The sequence below is a fragment of the Natator depressus genome, chromosome 2 (genome assembly GCF_965152275.1).
Source record: "Natator depressus isolate rNatDep1 chromosome 2, rNatDep2.hap1, whole genome shotgun sequence".
Lineage (NCBI taxonomy): Eukaryota > Metazoa > Chordata > Testudines > Cheloniidae > Natator > Natator depressus.
The window spans coordinates 141,213,922-141,234,566 of NC_134235.1; positions in this window are offsets into that span (position 1 = coordinate 141,213,922).

Here is a 20,645-nt window from a genome sequence, read left to right on the forward strand (position 1 = left end):
TATCTCTGCAGCCCAAGCTTGTTCCAGACCAGATTGATTGGTCCTCTTGTGATCTGGGACTTGAAATTATAATCCAAGGGCATCAATAGACCCTCAGTTCAGTGGCATTTGTTTCCTTGTACTTTCCTCTGATCCTGGTATCTTGTGGCTGCCCCTCCACCAATCCCCTTATCCACTGGCACAAGCTAAAAGTTGAATTCCTTTCAGAATTCTGTCACACCACTGCTTGACCCCAGGAATTGGGAAGCATGCAGTAGGGACACAAAAGTTGCATGCCAAGTTACCAGTCCCAGAAAATCCACCCACTGATTTCAGTCCCCAACTTCTTTCCAAATACAGTGACTACAAAGATGTATTTGAAAAATAGAATGCCAACATCCTGCCCACACATAGGGACTGCGACTGCCCAATCAAGCTACGATGAGGGGAAAACATTCCATTGTGACGTATATACACCATGTCAGAGCCTGAACTAGGTGTGCTGCACACCTACCTTTAAAAAAACCTAGACAAGAGCTCTATTCATAAATCCACATTGCATTCCAGGTACCGGTCCTCTTTGTTAAAAAGAAGTAGAGAAGCCTCCAAATATGTGTTGACTATCAGGCCCTAAGTCAGGTCACCATTAGAAACTGGTACTCATTGCCAAAAATCTCTGACCTAGTGGACAACATGAGTGCTGCCCAGGTGTACAAAAAGTTAGACCTCCAGGAGGCCTATGATCTAGTGTGTATTACAGCTGGGAATGAATGGAAGACGGCATTTTGAATGCATTATGGCCATATCAAATACCTTGTGATGTCTTGTGATGCCCTTTGGATTTACAGATGCATCTGAAATTTTCCAGCATTTTATTAATGATATACTCTGGGACATTCTGGAGCAATACTTGGAAGAATAACTGGACAACATAATTATTTTCTCGGACAATGCCTAACAGAATACCATGCTCATCTCTACTGTCCTGAAAAGTCTATGCCAACATGGACTCTATGTTAAACTAGAAAAATTTGCTTTTGATCAGTCCTCCATAGAATTCCTAGGGCTCATCCTGTCTCCTGCTGGTACCAAAATGGACCTGTGCAATGTAAAGGCAGACCTCAAGTGGGCAGAGTCATGTAATGATCATGAGTTACAATGCTTCTTGGGGTTCACAAACTTCTCAATGCTTCTTGGGGTTCACAAACTTCTATTGGTGGTTCATCCTGTAGTTCTCGGCGTGGATCGCCCCTCTCACTTTTTGCCCTGCTCTGCAAAAATACCAGGTTCCTCTGGTCTCATGAGGCCCAGCAGGCCTTTGAACAATTAAAACTCACATTTACCACTGCTCCCATTTTGGTCCACCCTGACACCATGCAAGCCTTCATCCTTGAGACAGAAGTTTCCAACTTAGTGATTGGAGCTATGCTATCCCAAAGGCATAGTTCTCAACAACTGCTACATCCTTGTGCCTTCTATTCCAGCAAACTCAGACCTGTGGAGCAGAACTGTGGCACCTTAGACAAAGAATTCCTGGCAATTAAGGCTGCTTTTGAAGAACGGCATCACTATCTAAAAGGGGCCATATACCATGTAGGTGTACACTGACCACAGGAACTTTGAAATACCTGCATAGTGCCAAGGCCCTCAAACCACAACATCTTTGGTAGGCCTTATTCTTTTCATACTTAAATTTCACAGTTTCTTATTGCCCAAGGACCAAAAAGAGCAAGGCTGATGCTTTGTCATGAAAGGATGAGTATTACCCTGGCCTGAAAGACCCAAACCTGAAAAACTCCTGCATCCTCAAACCTCATCATTTTCTGTGTGCAACTCCCTACTCAGCCTCATAAGATCATCTTTTGCCCATGAGATCCCTCCAGTTGAGCAGGAAGCAACAAGTAACCCCAAGAGGTCCAAGATGGGGTAACCGACATAAAAGAGCAATATATGTTCCTCCTGGGCCACCGAGGACCACCACCTACAGATATACCATGAGTCCCCCCGGTAAGACATTTTGGCTACTTTAAAATGCAGCACCTTGTCTTTTGTGTCTTCTGGTGGCCTCGTATATGAGTCAACAGTTCAGGCCTATGCAGCCTCTTGCAATTATATGCCTGCTCCACATGCTGCACAATAAACCCCTGAGACTCCTGCAACCCTCAAGATTCCACCTGGCCCCTGGACAGTCATTGCCTTACACTTTATTGTAGACCTACCCAAGTCCAATGGGATCACAACCATCCTGACAATCATGGACCACCTCACGAGGATGGCATGCTTCATCCCTGGCAGTGGCCTACCTTCCTCCTAGGAAACTTCCAGGTCCAGGGGGATCAAGTTGTCTGCCTCCATGGCTTCCCAGAGTGCATCATCTCTGACTGCAGCACATAATTTGTTTCCCACTTCTGTCATGAAGCCCCCTGGGATTTTGGTATCTGCTCCTGTCTGCCGCCCCCCTGTCACCCTCAGACTAACAGTCAAGCAGAGAGAACAAACTAAATCCTGGAGCATTATCTTCAGTGTTACATCAACTTCCACCAGAACAACTGGTCCTTGCTTCTGCCCCAGGCAGAGTTTGTGTACAATAATGCAGAACATTTTTTTGAATTATGGGTTCCACCCCCAGTTCTACCCAGAACTTCCCACAACCCAGCAGCCCTGTACTGGATACAACAGATAAGCCAAACCCAAGATGACCTAAAAGTTTACCTAGAGGTGAACTACAAAAAGAGCTACATAAATATGCAGACCACCAAAAACAGGAAGAGACACCCTGTTGGTTGGACAGAAGGTATGGCTCTTCACAAAAAACCTACACATGAACAAACTATCTTATAAATTAGACTATCAGTTCCTTGTCTCCTTCGAAATTCATCAGCTAATTAATCCCATTGCCTTTGAACTTCACTTGGCCTGTTCTCTTGGAATACATATCGCTCCTGAAGTCCCATCTTCCAGGATGGTTCCCTCACCACTCCCAACCATCCCTGCTGATATGTGGTCAAGCTCATAGTGAGTACATCTTCCATGAGATACCTGATGACAAAATTAGATAAGGTAAACTCTGGTATTTTGTGGATTGGGAAGGCTATGGTCCTGAAGAGTGCTTCTGGGAACCGGCAGAGAATGTCTACTCTCCTGACTTGGTAAATGCCTTCCACAATACCCACCCTGGCCTATGAATACCTAGGGGGCACACTAGAGGAAGAGGTGATGTGAGGGAATCACAGCCCTTGAACGCAGGACTACAGGTAGTGTTCAGGCCACAGCCGCCACCCAGCAGCTCACTTGAGTAACTAGGAAAGGGTCCAATGAAGGGTTAGCTCACAGGTGGCCCTGCCCCCAAAGCTTCTGACTGGAGGAAACATTCAACTCGCTGATTGGCTGAGGAGTGCTATGTAAACCAGGAAGTAACAACAGGAAGTTGTCTGAGCAACAAGAGGAATCCCTGGCTGACTGCTACTATGGCCCCCTACTGCTTACCTGAGCCCTGCATTCTTGCCTGCTTCTGGTTCCTGTTTTCCTATTCCAGACTCCTGTCTACTCCCAGTTCCTGCTGTCCTGCCCTGCTCCAGGTCTCTGCTCCTCTGCCTTACCTCTGATGCTGTCTCTGGCTCTGGCACCTGACTGCCTCTCTGGCTCTGACCCCTGGTCTGGCACCTGATGGTGTCTTTGGTTTTGAGCCTTAGATCTCACCACTTGGCCTGACCACCCAAGCCCCACTCACTGCAGTGATATGGAAAAACACACTATGTCCAATAAGTTGTTGGAATGTGTTGGGGCCAACTTCTTGTTTTAGAAAGTGTACGATGCAATCAGAGGGACAGCCATTTTATACTTGATTCTGATGACCAGGAACAAATTGGTTGTGCATGTGAAGGCTGAAAGCAATTTGGGCAAATGTAATCATGAAATGGTAGATTTCATGATTGTAAAGAAAAGGAGGAGTGACAGCAGCAGAATAAGGACAATGGACTTCAAAAAAAAACAGACTTTAACAAACTCAGAGAACTGGTAAGCAAGGTCTCTTGGGAAGAAGTGAAAAAGGAGCTCAGGAGAACTGGCAGTTTCTTAAAGAGACAAAATTAAAGGTGCAACAGGAAACTAACCCAAAGTGAAGGAAACAGAGGAAGAACAGTAAGATGCTTCCATGGTTACATCAGGAGCTCTTTTATGACCTGAAAAATCAAAAAGGAATCCTACAAAAAGTGTAAATATGAACAAATTACTAGGGATGAGTACAAAAGAATAGCACAAGCATGTAGGGTCAAAATCAGAAAGTCCAAGGCACAAAATGAGCTACACCTAGCAAGGGAGATAAAAGGCAATGAGAAGAGGTTCTTTTAAATACATAAAGAGAAAGATGAAAGAAAGTATAGTTCCTCTACTCTAGGGAAGGAGAGCTAATAATGGCCAACATCAAGAATGTTGAGGTGCTTAATGCTATTTTGCTTCATTCTTCACCAAAAAGATAAATTGTGACCAGATGCTGAACACAATTAATATTAACTACAAGGGGGCAGGAGTGCAAGACAAAATGGGATAGGAACATGCTAAAATATTTATATAAGTTCCATGCATTCATTCAACAGGACATGATTGAAATGTACCCTAAGGTATTTCAGGAACTAGCTAAAACAATCTTGGAATTGTTAGTGATTATCTTTCAGAGCTCATGGAGGATGGGTGAGGTACCAGAGGAATGGAGAAGGGCAAACATAGTACCCATCTTTAAAAAGGGGAGCAAAGAGGACCAATTAATGACCACTCAGCCTAAGTTTGATACCTGGAAAAATACTAGAACAAATTATTAAGCAGTCAATTTCTAAGCATGTAGAGGATAATAGGCTGCATAAATTTGTCAAGAACAAATCATGATAAATCAACCTAATTTCCTTGTTTGCATGGATTACTGACCTAGTGGTTGGCTGGATGGTGGGGAGATGTAGACAAGATAGATCTTGATTTTAGTAAGGCTTTTGACATAGTTCCACATGAGCATTCTTATAAGCAAACTAGGGAAATGTGGTCTAGATGAAATTACTGTAAGGTGTTTGCACAACTGGTTGGAAGACTATACTTAAAGAGTAGTTATCAGAACAAAATGAAGATGGTGAGAAGAAAATTAATCAAGGAACCAAAGGACACAAAGAGAAAAAAAATCATTAATTGCTTATGCACGAATACTACGATCCTGGTACCAAACAGGAGGAATTGGAATTGCTCACTGATGAGCGTAAATTTGGTCTAGTTGATATTACTGAAACAAGGTGGGATGATTTGCACAACTGGAATGTTAAAAACAATGGTTATAACTCATTTAGGAAAGATTGAGGAAAAAAGGGGAGAGGGAGCAGCACACTACATCAAAAATGGTATTACACGTTTCTGAGTCACTGATGACATGGAAGAAAATGATCTTGAATGCTTACAGATCAATGTCCCAACATATAAATCACAAGATGGGGTATTAGTTGGGGTCTGCCACAGACCACTCAGTCAAACTACAGAATAGGATGACCACCTCCTGATGCATCTGTCTATAATGTGTATCAGGGAAAAAACTGCATGATAATGGGGGATTTAAATTAGAGTGACATATGCTGGAGGTATCATACTGCCAACATCCTTTGAATTTCTAAATATTATAGATGACAATTTCCTAACTGAAACAGAGTTTTATCAAACACAGGGGACTTCTATATTTGCCTTTGTCCTATCAGATAAAGAGGAACTAATCACAAAACTAAAAATTATTGGAAGCTTAGGTACAAGTAGTCATGATTTAATCACATTTAAAATGTGCAAACCGAATAAAGTCCAGAACAGTGACACACACACAGATATACGTGGTGCTTTCAAAAGGCCAATTTCACAAAGCAGAAAAAAATGAGCCAAATCAGCTAGTAGGAAGAATTTAATGGGAAAAATGTGAATGCTAATTGGGAATCCTTTAAGAACACATTACTAGATGCCCAAAACTTTAAATATAACATAACTGAGAAAGAAGGCTGTGCTGGTTAAAAAACTGATCTAGTCTACAGGGGAAGTAAATGCAACTATGAACTGTTAGGATATAGATATTCAGGCCTGACTGTAAAGGCCTATACTTTAAGAATTTAGGTATATGTTTATCATTTAGCTAGTTATAGAGGTACAAAAGAAAGAATCAAAATCACTGTCTGCCTTGTGAAAGGGCCTTCTTTTACTGTGACAGTTTGAGGCTCTGTTCTTAAACTAAGGCCTTTGGCTAAACAGCAGAGCCAGCCATAAACTGGGAAGTGTATGGTCACATTCTTACATTTCAAGCTAGTCACATTAAAATAAGGTGCTATGGGGCTGTTAGGAATACAACCCTGTCCTGATAATGCCCATCACCTCCAGAGAAAGGGAAGAGCCTAGAAGATTTAAAGGAAACAGTTTGATAGCATCCAGTATGGCAAGAACTCACTTATTAATAGCTGGGATGTAAAATTCTTATTTCTTTGTTGTTTTATCACTGTAGTCCCCATTTTCCCATTGTTTGTCAGTATAATCTCTGTCTGGTTCTGTGATTGTTTCTGTCGGCTGTATAATTAATTTTGCTAGGTGTAAGTTAATTAACGTGGTGGGATATAATTGGTTAAATAATCATGTTACAATATGTTAGGATTGGTTAGTTAAATTTCAGTAAAATAATTGGTTAAGGTATGGCTAAGCAGAACGTAAGTTTTACTATATAGTCTGCAGTCATTCAGGAAGTAAATGGGGGAATGGGAATAGGGAATGGGGGTGGGGGAATTGGAATCATGTTTTGCTAAAGTGGGGGGAATGGGAACAGGGACACAGGTAAGGCTCTGTGGGGTCAGAGCTGGGAAGGGGGACACGAAGGAAGGAAATTGAAATAATTTCTTGCTGGAAGTTCACCCCAATAAACATTGAATTGTTTGCACCTTTGGACTTTGGGTATTGTTGCTCTCTGTTCATGCGAGAAGGACCAGGGAAGTAAGCGGGTGAAGGAATAAGCCCCCTAACAGTTACATTACTAGAAAAATAGTCTGCAATGTATGTGACTGTCAATCATTTCAAGTGTACATGTCATGTAGTGTTTACATAAAAAGTAAAACAAAAAAATAAAAAATTTACATCCCAGCTATTAATAAGTCCTTGCCAGACAGGATGCTATCAAACTAAGTTTCCTTTAAATCTTCTAGGCTCTTCCCTTTCTCTGGAGGTGATGGGCATTATCAGGACAGGATTGTATTCCTAACAGCCCAATAGCACCTTATTTTAATGTAACTAGTTTAAAATGTAAGAATGTGACCATACGCTTCCCAGGTTATGGCTGCCCCTGCTATTTAGCCAAAGGCCTTAGCTTAAAAACAGGGCCTCAAACTGTCACAGTAAAAGAAGACCCTTACACAGGCAAACAGTAATTTTAATTCTTTCTTATATATCTCTATAACTAGCTAAATAATAAACATATACCTAAATTCCTAAAGTATAGGCCATTACAAACAGGCCTAAATATCTGGGATCTGTGTTGGGCGGGATCTGCAGCATTTTGTTGTGTGTGTTTGTTGAGAGGATCGGAGTGTTTGTAGTGAGGGCAGCTTGAAAGTTTGAGCGAGTGCTTGATTGGTTGGCTGAAAAGGGCGGGAGTTGGGAGTGTTCTCCCGCCGCTCCAATGGGAGCGTTCTGCAGAGAAGGACCTAGGGGTGACAGTGGACGAGAAGCTGGATATGAGTCAACAGTGTGCCCTTGTTGCCAAGAAGGCCAATGGCATTTTGGGGTGTATAAGTAGGGGCATTGCCAGAAGATCGAGGGACATGATCGTTCCCCTCTATTCAACATTGGTGAGGCCTCATCTGGAGTACTGTGTCCAGTTTTGGGCCCCACACTACAAGAAGGATGTGGATAAATTGGAGAAAGTCCAGCGAAGGGCAACAAAAATGATTAGGGGTCTGGAACACATGACTTATGAGGAGAGGCTGAGGGAACTGGGATTGTTTAGTCTACGGAAGAGAAGAATGAGGGGGGATTTGATAGCTGCTTTTAACTACCTGAAAGGTGGATCCAAAGAGGATGGCTCTAGACTATTCTCAGTGATAGCAGATGACAGGACAAGGAGTAATGGTCTCAAGTTGCAGTGGGGGAGATTTAGGTTGGATATTAGGAAAAACTTTTTCACTAGGAGGGTGGTGAAACACTGGAATGGGTTACCTAGAGAGGTGTTGGAATCCCCTTCCTTAGAAGTTTTTAAGGTCAGGCTTGAGAAAGCCCTGGCTGGGATGATTTAGTTGGGGATTGGTCCTGCTCTGGGCAGGGGGTTGGACTAGATGACCTCCAGAGGTCCCTTCCAACTCTGATATTCTATGATTCTATGATCTAGAAATATATATATATATAAACAAAAGGAAGAAAGGGGAAGTTGATAGTAATCAATATAAATCAGAAGCTAGGAATTTTAGAAAATTGATGAGGGAAGTCAAAGGACACCGGGAGAAATCTATGGTTAGGAGAATTATGAACAATAAGAAGGTTTTTTTAAAAAAAAATTAGGGGGGAAATCTTGACAATGTTATTGGTCCATTACTACATAGAAATGGTAGAATTATCAATAATAATGCAGAAAAAGGCAGAAATGTTCTATAAATATTTGTTTTGTATTTGGGGAAAAAACATGATCTAGTCTCATTATATGGTGATAACACTCTTTCCACTCCACTAGTATCTCTGGAGGATGTTAAACAGGAGCTACTAAAGGTAGTCATGTTTAAATCAGCAGGTGCAGATAACTTGCATTGAGAGTTTTAAAAAGCTGGTTGAGGAGTTCGCTAGACCATTAACTGATTGCCATAAGTCTTAGAGCCCTGGGGAAGTTCCAGAAGAATGGAAGAAAACTAATGTTGTGCCAATTTTTTAAAAGGGTAAACGGGGTTCCCCAAGTAATCGTAAACGTGTCAGCCTGACATCACTCCTGGGTAAGATAATGAAGTAGCTCATACAGAACTCAATTATTAAAGAATTAAAGGAAGGTAATGTAATTAATTCAAATCAACATGAGTTTATAGAAAAATAGGTACTGTAATACTAATTTTATATCTTTTTTAGATGAGATTATAAATATGGTTGATAAAGGACATAATTTTGATGTAATATACTTCTGTAAAGCATTTGACTTGGTGTCATATGGCATTTTGATTAAAAAATTTGAAAAATGAGAAATTAACATGGAACACATTAAATGGATTAAAAGTGCTAATTGATAGGTCTCAAAATGTAATAGTAAATAGGGAATCATTGAAAAGGTGTATTTGTAGAGGAGTCCCATAGAGCTCTGTTCTTGGCCCAATGTAATGTAACATTTTTATTAAAGACCTGGGAAAAAAACATAAAATTAGGGCTGTCAAGCGATTAATAAAATTTAATCATGATTAATCGTGCGATTTAAAAAAACTAATCATGATTAATCACCTGATTAATCGCACTGTTAAGCAATAATAGAATATAATTTATTTAAATATTTTTGGATGTTTTCTACATTTTCAAATATATTGATTTCAATTACAATGCAGAATACAAAGTGTACTGTGCTCACTTTATATTTATTTTTTATTACAAATTATTTGCACTGTAAAAAACAAAAGGAATAGTATATTTCAATTCACCTTGTTAGAAGAAAGAGCAGGCTGACCCAGAGGTGGAATTGAGTAGATGGGCTTCTTTATTGAGGTACTTGTTCCCTTGGACCCAATTGTCCAGTAAGCAGTGAATTAGTTACAGCACACTCTTTTTGTTTAGGTTAGTATGTATACGCCTACATCCATTACAACACCCCAAAAACCCTTATTAAGTAATAGAAACACCCACTGTCAGTAAACCCACCTCTATCTATTGCTCATAGCATTACACACACTTTTACCTTGAAGATACATTTCTCTGCAACAATTTGTTGCCATAATTCTTCCTCCTTAGCAGTTCCCAGGGGAGGGAGGAAGTGGCCATGAACAGTTCCCAGGGTACTGGGGGGAAAGGGGCCCTAAGCCAGGGCTGGTATATGTAGCTGGGAAAGGGAGGGAGAGGAAGATAACATTCCTTTTACTTTCCTTTACACAAAGGGCATTTCTTTTGCAGTTGCATCCTTATTAATCTTTATGAGCAACAGAGAAGGGAATAATTTGGCAACTTATATTTTAAACAAAGAAATACTAAAGAATTTGCAACTTATGTATTAGACAGAAAAATATTGCCTACATATGCCTTTGTCCCCTAATACCATGTCAGCACATTAGCAGCTTATTGTTATACTTAACCCTAAAATATCCTAACACACCTAATATAAGTACTGTAGTGCAATCTCTTTACCATGAAAGTTGAACTTACAAATGTAGAATTATGTACAAAAAAACCTGCATTCAAAAATAAAACAATGTAAAGCTTTCGCACCTATGAGTCCACTCGGTCGTACTTCAGCCAATTGCTCAGACAAACAAGTTTGTTTAAAATTTGCAGGAGATAATGCTGCCCGCTTCTTGCTTACAACGTCATCGGAAAGTGAGAACAGGCGTACACATGGGTCTGTTGTAACCGGTGTCGCAAGATATTTATGTGCCAGATGTGCTAAAGATTCATATGTCTCTTCATGCTTCAACCACCATTCCAGAGGACATGCCTCCATGCTGATGATGGATTCTACTCGATAACGATCCAAAGTAGAGTGGACTGATGCATGTTCGTTTTCATCATCTGAGTCAGATGCCAGCAGCAGAAGGTTGATTTTCTTTTTTGGTGGTTTGGGTTCTGTAAAAAGAAAAGGAGTACTTTTGGCACCTGAGAGACTAACAAATCTATCTCAGCATAAGCTTTCATATCCGATGAAGTGAGCTGTAGCTCAAGAAAGCTTATGCTCAAATAAATTTGTTAGTCTCTAACGTGCCACAAGTACTCCTTTTCTTTTTGCGAATACAGACTAACATGGCTGCTACTCTGAAACATGGGTTCTGTTGTTTCTGCATTGAAATGTTGCTCTTTTAAGACTTCTGAAAGCATGCGCCACACCTCGTCCCTCTCAGATTTTGGAAGACACTTTAGATTCTTAAACCTTCGGTTGAGTGCTGTAGCTATTTTTAGAAATCTCACATTGGTATCTTCTCTGCGTTTTGTCAAATCTGCAGTGACAGTGTTCATAAATCAAACATGTGCTGGGTCATTATCCGAGACTGCTATAACATGAAATATATGTCAGAATGTGGGTAAAACAGAGCAGGAGACATACAATTCTCCCTCAAGGAGTTCAGTCACAAATTTAATTAACACCCTATTTTTTTGAATGAACATCATCAGCATGGAAGCATGTCTTCTGGAATGGTGGCTGAAGCATGAAGGGGCATATGAATGTTTAGCATATTTGGCAGGTAAATACCTTGCAGTGCTGGCTACAAAAGTGCCATGCGAATGCCTGTTCTCACTTTCAGGTGACATTATAAATAGGAAGCAGGCAGCAGTATTTCATGTAAATGTAAACAAACTTGTTTGTCTTAGTGATTGGCTAAACAAGAAGTAGGACTGAGTGGACTTGAAGGCTCTAAAGTTTTACATTGTTTTGTTTTTGAGTGCAGTTATGTAACAAAAAAATCTACATTTGTAAGTTACACTTTCACAATAGAGATTGCACTACAGAACTTTTATGAAGTGAATTGAAAAATATATTTTTTTTGTTTATCATTTTTACAGTGTAAATATTTGTAATAAAACTAATATAAAGTGAGTACTGTACACTTTGTATTCTGTGTTGTAATAGAAATCAATATATTTGAAAATGTAGAAAAACATCCAAAATATTTACTAAATTTCAATTGGTATTCTGTTGTTTAAGGGTGTGATTAATCACGATTAACTTTTTTAATCAGAGTTAATTTTTTTGTTAATCACATGAGTTAACTGCAATTAATCGACAGCCCTACATAAAATCATTGCTGATATAGTTCATACATGACACATAAATTGGAGAAATAATGAAGAGGACAAGTCACTGATTCAGAATGACCTGGACCATTGGTAAACTGGACATAAGCAAACAATGTGAGTTTTAATATGGATAAATTTATACATCTCGGAACAAAGAATGTAGGACATTCATACAGAATAGGGGACTCTATCCTAAGAAGCAGTGACTAGGAAAGATTTTTTTGGACGGAAGGGAGGAGCGGATAATCACCTGAAGAACATGAGCTCCCAGTGTGATGCTGTGGCCAAAAGAGCTAATGCCATCCTAGGATGCATAAACAGAGGTATCTTGAGTAAAAGTAGGCAGGTTGTTTTACCTTAGTATTTAGCACTTGTACGACCACTGCTGGAATGTTGTGTCTAGTTCTGGTGTCCACAATTCAAGAAGAAATTTGGTTAAATTAGACAGAGAGGATTCAGAAAAGCCTCAGACTAGAAAATATGCCTTATAGACTCAAGGAGCTCAATATATATAGTTTAACAAAGAAAAGGTTAAGAGGTGACGTGATTACAGCCTATAAGTGTCTACAGGGTGAACAAATATGTATTAATGGAATCGTCAGTCTATCAGAAAAAGGTATAATGAGATCCAATGGCTAGAACATGAAGCAAGATAAATTCAGACTGCAAATAAGGTGTAAATTTTTAACAATAAGAGTAATTAACCATTGGAATAATTTACCAAGGGCTGTTCTGGATTCTCCATTACTGATGATTTTTAAAATCAAGACTGGAGTTTTTTTCTAAAAAATATGCTCTATGATTTATTTTTGGGAAGTTCAATGGCCTTATTTATATAAGAGGCCAGACTAGAAGATCACAATATTCTCTTGTGTCCTGGGAATATATGAATCTATGAATTGTCCCACTCTTCTCTGCACTGGTGAGGCCTCAGCAGGAGTACTGTCTCCAGTTCTGGGTACCACAGTTTAAGAAAGATACGGACAAACTGCACAGAGTCCAGAGGATAGCAACAAAAATGATAAGAGGTCTAGAAAATATGACCTGTGAGGAAAGGCTAAAAAAATCTTGGCCTGTTAATCTTGAGAAAAAAAGACCTAGGGGAACCTGATAGTCTACAAATAATTAAAGGCTGGTATAAAGAGGATGATGATCAATTGTTCTCCCTGTCCACTAAAGGTATGACAAGAAGTAATGGCCTAATCTGAAACAAGGGAGATTTAGGTTTGATATTAGGGAAAACTTTCTGATTGTACAGATAGTTAAGCACTGGAATAGGCTGCCAAGAGAGGTTGTGGAATCCCCATCATTTGAGTTTTTAAGAAAAGGTTAGACAAACTCCTGTTGGGGTAGTCTAGGTTTACTTGGTCCAGTCTCGGCTCAGGGCTGAACTAGATGATCTTGTGAGGTCCTCGCCAGCTCTACATTTCTATGATTTTATGAATATCAATTGGTTTTGTAGTGAAATAATTAGAGAAGACAAAAAACCTGAATGACCAGACCAACATAGGGGACAGGCACAGCACTGGATTGGGCATGGTCACTGCAGGAGCAGGGAGACCTGATTCTCAATAACTTTGATGAATTTGCGTGCGTCTTTTCACTCAGATCTGATGATCTGCACCCAGTATGCTCTGCCAAAGTAGCCCTGCAGTCATTCAAACAAGGCCAAATCCCATTTTGGCCTATGGCACACACTTCCATTGCCTGGTCATAGACAGGGCCTGGAACAAAGCAGAGTGATTTACCATTTCTATCTAGGCCTGAATCATGAGATGAACTGGCCGGGTTGATCTCCTCATGGCATTGCTCCCTTCCTTTGAGTTGTGTATCCAAATTGATAACCAACTGTTTGAGCGATGCCAGAAAAGAAGGAAGGTACACTCTCAGGTACACTCTGCCTAATCAGGGCCTATTCCTGCCACCCTGCCCCAAGCAATCACTGGACCCAAATCCATCCAGGTAGACATGATACAATGGTGCCTCTCAGATCGAGAGAAGGAATATTGTTGTATGAATGGCCTCTGCCTGTACTGTGGGGAACGAGGCCACTTTGCCACCAGGTGTCCCCCCTCAAGTCTTGTTCTGTGACTGGTCTGGGAAAACAGGGAGAGAGATGCAATTGGATGGAACAACAGGATCAAGTTTCCCAAGCAGACGCCTTCTGCTAGCTATGTGTATCCTAACTTATGTGGACAATGGCCACAATCCCACCTTCACATGAAGCTCTGACTTTGGGTTCTGCCTGCACCTGGGTTGCACTTAAATTCAAAAGTGATCTTCTGTGTAAAAAGGTTGTTCTAGAACAATATCTTTGTGCCTTCATCAATTACCATCAAGGTGACTGAGTCCGGCTGTTGCCTTTAACTAAGTTTGCTTACAATAACTCCGATCACAAATCAACCTGTCAAAGCACCTACTATTGCTAATTATGGCTGCCACCCCTGATTTCATCAATCTTTATTGACAGCCTCCAATTTGGTTCAACACCTCCACCACATTCAAAAGGAAATAAAATCACACTTAAACTGAGCCAAAGAGGACTACAAATGATATGCTGACATTTATCAACAGGACCATCCTCCCATGGCAGTTGGAAACGGGATATGGCTCTCAACTCAGCACTTGGAAACTTCCCAACCCTCAAGGAAACTAGACCACTATTACCTGGGCTCATTCCAGATCATTCAACAGATCAATCCGGTGGCCCTCATGCTGCAACTACCCCATACCATGAAGATACATCCAGTATTCCATGTTTCCTGGTTAAAAAAAATATGTGGACAATTCTTTTCCTGGATGCACACAACCACCTCCACCCCACATCTTGATTCAAGGACAGGAAGAATACATGATGAGACAGATCCTGGGCTCTAAGCTACTTCAAGGATGACTAATGTACCTATGGGAAGGGTATGGCTCAGTTGACCATTTGTGGGACTTGGCCAGTAACTGAAATAAAAAATGCTGAATCAAAATTATCTTCAAGTCCAGAAACTTGAGTATCTTATTTCTTTCCCCATAGGCTTACCCCATCCTTCCTCTGATCATTGAAAGTCTCTCCTTCACAAAGCAGAGGGAAAAAAGTTGGCTGGTGAAGCACCCTCTCAGCTTACAGAGTGTAACTGTAATGGAAATCCACATACACTATGCTATTGTACCTCTGCATGTCCTTGACATCTCACCAAAGCCAAATGAGAATGTGACTAGATACTTATCTTGACATTTTGGTACATTAAAGTACCAGCTTCAGACGACTACTCACAGCTAAGCAGCAGAGATTTTGCAGCAGTGAGTTGGGGGAAGGGATAGCTCAGTGGTTTGAACATTGACCTGCTAAACCCAGGGTGGTGAATTCAATCCTTGAGGGGGCCATTTAGGGATCTGGGGCAAAAATTGGGGATTGGTCCTGCTTTGAGCAGGGGGTTGGACTAAATGGCTTCCAACCCTGATATTCTATTATTATTTGTATTTGTAGTGCTTAGAGACCCCAGTTATAGATCAGAGCCCCATTGTACTGGGCATTGTCTACACACAAATGTAAACACAAACTATCCAATATCTTATTCGAAAGACAAAAGTTCTTTGAACCAGGATGGCAAAGATTGTTCTTTGGCAATTCCACTACTTACCAGTGCCTTACATGGGACTTGCTGTTCAATTTGTCAGTCTGATTTTGAAGAATTTTGGTACTTCTCAGGATGGCAACAAACACGTTGTCTTTTCCCCTCTGACTTTTGTGTCTCTATAGTTTGCAACAGTGGGAAGAACACTTCTAGCTTTTTGTTAACTTTATTCAGGGACTCTTGTAACAAATCCATTTTCCCATGGTTAAAGTCCATATGTTAGAAATTTGTGTAACCTTTGGGTGCCTTTCTCCAGTGATTAAAAAACCCCAACTTCCACAGAAAAGCACCTGGAGACCCAGAATTCACTCTCTACGGAATTTCAGCAAGGATTGCACAATCAAATTCAAAAGAATAAAAGGAATGAACGTAATTAATAAATACCAACTTTAAAAAATCTTTTGTTAAGGAAATATAATAATAATAATAACTGAATTTTTACAACATAAATATGGCTACTTTATAATCCACATATATTATCTTCAGATTTATAAATAAAGAAAACAAATGGAATCTAAACAGGTCAGTCCACACAGAAACACAGTGAGAAGAAACTCAGAAAAGTTCCCAAAAGCTTAGATTGAGTTGACATGAGTCTCAGTTAGAGTCTTTGATCACCAAATCTATACGGTCTGCTGAGTCAAAAGCAACATCTTTCTTCCATTTGCTTGTAGAAATTTTCAGTTGGAATCCATGCAGACTCTTCCTCCTCATCTGCTGAAATCACCCAGTTAGCTAGTTTGCTAACCAATTAAGCAACCCTTCAGTTAAGTATATATGTAAGCGGGAAATTGGTCCTGCTATTGTGGGGAACTTTCCTGCTTATACACTACCCTGGTGGACAGGGCCGCCCAGAGGATTCAGGTGGCCTGGGGTCTTTGGCGGCAGGGGTCCTTCCGCTCCGGGTCTTTGGGGCACTACACCGAAGACATGGAATGGAAGGACCCCTGCCACCGAATTGCCGCCGAAGACCCGGAGCGGAAGAAGCGGCGGCAGGTCATTCACTCTGGGTGTGTTCAGCGGCACTGAAGGACCCCCCGCCACTGAAGCTTTTGACACAGTCTCCCACAGTATTCTTGTCAGCAAGTTAAAGAAGTATGGGCTGGATGAATGCACTGTAAGGTGGGTAGAAAGTTGTCTAGATTGTCGGGCTCAACGGGTAGTGATCAATGGCTCCATGTCTAGCTGGCAGCCGGTGTCAAGTGGAGTGCCCCAGGGGTCGGTCCTGGGGCCGTTTTTGTTCAATATCTTCATAAATGATCTGGAGGATGGTGTGGATTGCACTCTCAGCAATGCATTACCTAGGGAGGTGGTAGAATCATAGAATCATAGAATCATAGAATATCAGGGTTGGAAGGGACCTCAGGAGGTCATCTAGTCCAACCCCCTGCTCAAAGCAGGACCAATCCCCAATCAAATCATCCCAGCCAGGGCTTTGTCAAGCCTGACCTTAAAAACTTCTAAGGAAGGAGATTCTACCACCTCCCTAGGTAACGCATTCCAGTGTTTCACCACCCTCCTAGTGAAAACGTTTTTCCTAATATCCAACCTAAACCTCCCCCACTGCAACTTGAGACCATTACTCCTTGTCCTGTCCTCTTCTACCACTGAGAATAGTCTAGAACCGTCCTCTCTGGAACCACCTCTCAGGTAGTTGAAAGCAGCTATCAAATCCCCCCTCATTCTTCTCTTCTGCAGACTAAACAATCCCAGTTCCCTCAGCCTCTCCTCATAAGTCATGTGTTCCAGACCCCTAATCATTTTTGTTGCCCTTCGCTGGACTCTCTCCAATTTATCCACATCCTTCTTGTAGTGTGGGGCCCAAAACTGGACACAGTACTCCAGGTGAGGCCTCACCAATGTCGAATAGAGGGGAACGATCACGTCCCTCGATCTGCTCGCTATGCCCCTACTTATACATCCCAAAATGCCATTGGCCTTCTTGGCAACAAGGGCACACTGCTGACTCATATCCAGCTTCTCGTCCACTGTAACCCCTAGGTCCTTTTCCGCAGAACTGCTGCCTAGCCATTCGGTCCCTAGTCTGTAGCTGTGCATTGGGTTCTTCCGTCCTAAGTGCAGGACCCTGCACTTATCCTTATTGAACCTCATCAGATTTCTTTTGGCCCAAGGAATCTCCTTCCTTAGAAGTTTTTAAGGTCAGGCTTGACAAAGCCCTGACTGGGATGATTTAATTGGGGATTGGTCCTGCTTTGAGCAGGGGGTTGGACTAGATGACCTGCTGAGGTCCCTTCCAACCCTGATATTCTATGATTCTATGATTCTATGAAAACTCTCGTGGGGGCCCCTGCAGGGCCCAGGACCTGAGGCAAATTGCCGCATTTGCCCCCCCGGGCGGCCCTGCCGGTGGAATTGGCTAGCGAAAGTATCTGAGTCCTCGCTCCCACTCCCTTTACCCAGAAGCCTGCCTGGCTTCGAGGACTCCCCTTCCACTCTCCTGTGTGGCAGAGTCCTCGTAACCCCAACAAGGCTGGGCCCAGGATTCCTGGGGGGCTCAACCCTCAGTTTTGTCATGGTCACTTAGGACAGGGGCTAGGGTGTTCCCACTCTGGGGTACTCTCTCCGCTCTGGACTCTTTCCTGACCCTGATCATTACATACAGTTCAAAGCAAATCCAATTTATTAAACAGCAATCAATTTAAAAATAAGGAAAAAATGGGAAAGATGAAAGGAAAACACATAGGGCACAGAGACAGCACAAACAGCAGTCTCTGGAATATAAGGGCAGTTCACAATCTGTTCCTCACATGTGCCAGGACTCCTTCTCAGGCGCAGGCTGGGCTGCAGGGATGCTGTGTGTTGGACACTTGCTCTGGCAGTGGTCACACACCCTCAGGCTCTAGGTGGCAGGATCCTTCTTCCCAGCGTCAGCTCCCCCATCAGGGTTACAGTCCCCCCCAAGTCTGGGCCGCAAGGCCTCTTGCCTGGGGGCATCTCCCTGCGCTGGGGCCACTTCCCAGGGTTTCCCCCTCAGTCTCCCCAACTGCTCACTGCACCTGGCTCCGGACTGCTCCAGTCCTAGCTCCACTCTGCCTCAGCACTGTTGCTCTGCCTTCACCTCCCTAGGCTTCTTTTCTGGCCCCTCTGACTGTGGTTGCTACAGCTCTCCTCCCAGAACAGGTCTACTCTCTGGGCTACCTTTATGGCTTTTGTTGCTGCAGCTCTGCTCCCAGCACTGACCTGCTCCCTGGCTACTTCTCTGACTCTGGCTGGTGCAGCTCTGCTCCGCAGCTCAGCTTGGGATCCTGTTCTTTCTTTAACTTGGCCTCACTCTGGCCCAGGCATTTCCTTCCCGCTCACATGGAGGATGGGACCCCCAGTCCTCCTGACTCCCTTATTAGCCAGCCTGTGCTGTCAATCAGGATGTCCTGGAGCTCTGGCCTTTCCCCATTGCCCCGGGGGACTGTCAGTCTCCGGATCCTGGTTTCCCATTGATCCTTCCCCTTTCTTTTGGTACTTGGAGCTAGCCAACCAAAAAAAAAAAAAAAAAAACCCACTAAGTTTTAGTAAGGGGCCAACAGTCCCCTTACATATAGATTTTTTTTAAAAAAATAACCCTGTTACAAGAAAATGCAAAACTGAGAACAGCAAAATATAAATGACCCCATTATCACATTTAAATAAGAGAAAAATTAGTAAGTCATTCTAGTTGAGACAATGTAACTAAAACAGTTTGACTAAAATCAAACAACATTCAAAGTACAGATTTAAAATAAAAGAAATTATTTCCCCTTCCCAATTTTCCCTTTCTATAATTAACACTGCCAAGGCTTCCCTGTTGAAGGGTTAACAATATCGCTAACCTGCTGCAAAATGTTTCAGAGTTAAGGGAAACAATCTGCTTTCTGCTCCTGGGGCTCAGCTTCTCCCAACCCATACAGGGCACATGGCCTTTGTAAAAAGCATCTGCCCTGACTACTTGCCATCATGGAGTCTGAGTCCAACTACAGGGAATCTATTAAGCATACCCAAAACCACCACACCCAATTCCAGAAACTTCTAGATGTGGAGTGCTCATTGTGCACTTGCCTCGCAACAATGAACCAGAATACAACTCATTCCTATCTATCAGATAGCTTTCTGTTAGGCACGTGGATTACATTTGTTCTTGGAGATGAACAAAACAAGAAACAGAATGAGGATATAGGGTGAGAGAATGAAAAGAATTGGCCTAGGAAAGAGAAATGAACAACATTTTGATTACAACATGGGAAACCTGGAAGAGTGACAGAGATTATAGGTTTCAGAGTAACAGCAGTGTTAGTCTGTATTCGCAAAAAGAAAAGGAGTACTTGTGGCACCTTAGAGACTAACCAATTTATTTGAGCATAAGCTTTCGTGAGCTACAAGTGAGCTGTAGCTCACAAAAGCTTATGCTCAAATAAATTGGTTAGTCTCTAAGGTGCCACAAGTACTCCATTTCTTTTTAGAGATTATAGGTACTGTCGCTATTTTTTTTCTAGAGCCACAATTTTGGCAGAACCTATTATTTACATATATAATGGGGAGGCATTTTATGTGGCCACCCTGGACGCACACACCATTAGTTTCCTTAAATATATTTATAAGAGTTTGGATTAATTCCTTGGTTTAATATCCTTGGTTTAATTATTTTAAAAGTAAGTCTAGGTTACAGCAATTGTTGCATCTGAGACAGCCTGCATGGTACATGCCAAAGGCAAATAGCTACACTCCATAGCTCAAGGCAATGCATCATTTTGAAAGCAAGTCAGGGCTTATACCTAAACATGCATCTCTGTGTTGGTTAGAGCTGGTTCGGGGGTGGGGGAAAGAAAGCAACAATAAAAACTCTGGGAAATGGTTATAGGGAAATAATCAAGAAGACTGGGGAACTATGTTAAAAGCATTGTGAACAGGTCACTGGAGGTGGCATCTGTAGGCTCATTCATTTCAGAAGACTGAAATACTGTCCTTGGTATTTGATATTAGAGCAACAACCTCCTTTCTGTGTCTTCTCTGAAAATAAACATTGCACCTAATTACATATTTGTGCTGATTTTATTTTATTTCCTATAGTTCAAAACCTACAATGTAATTAATGATCTC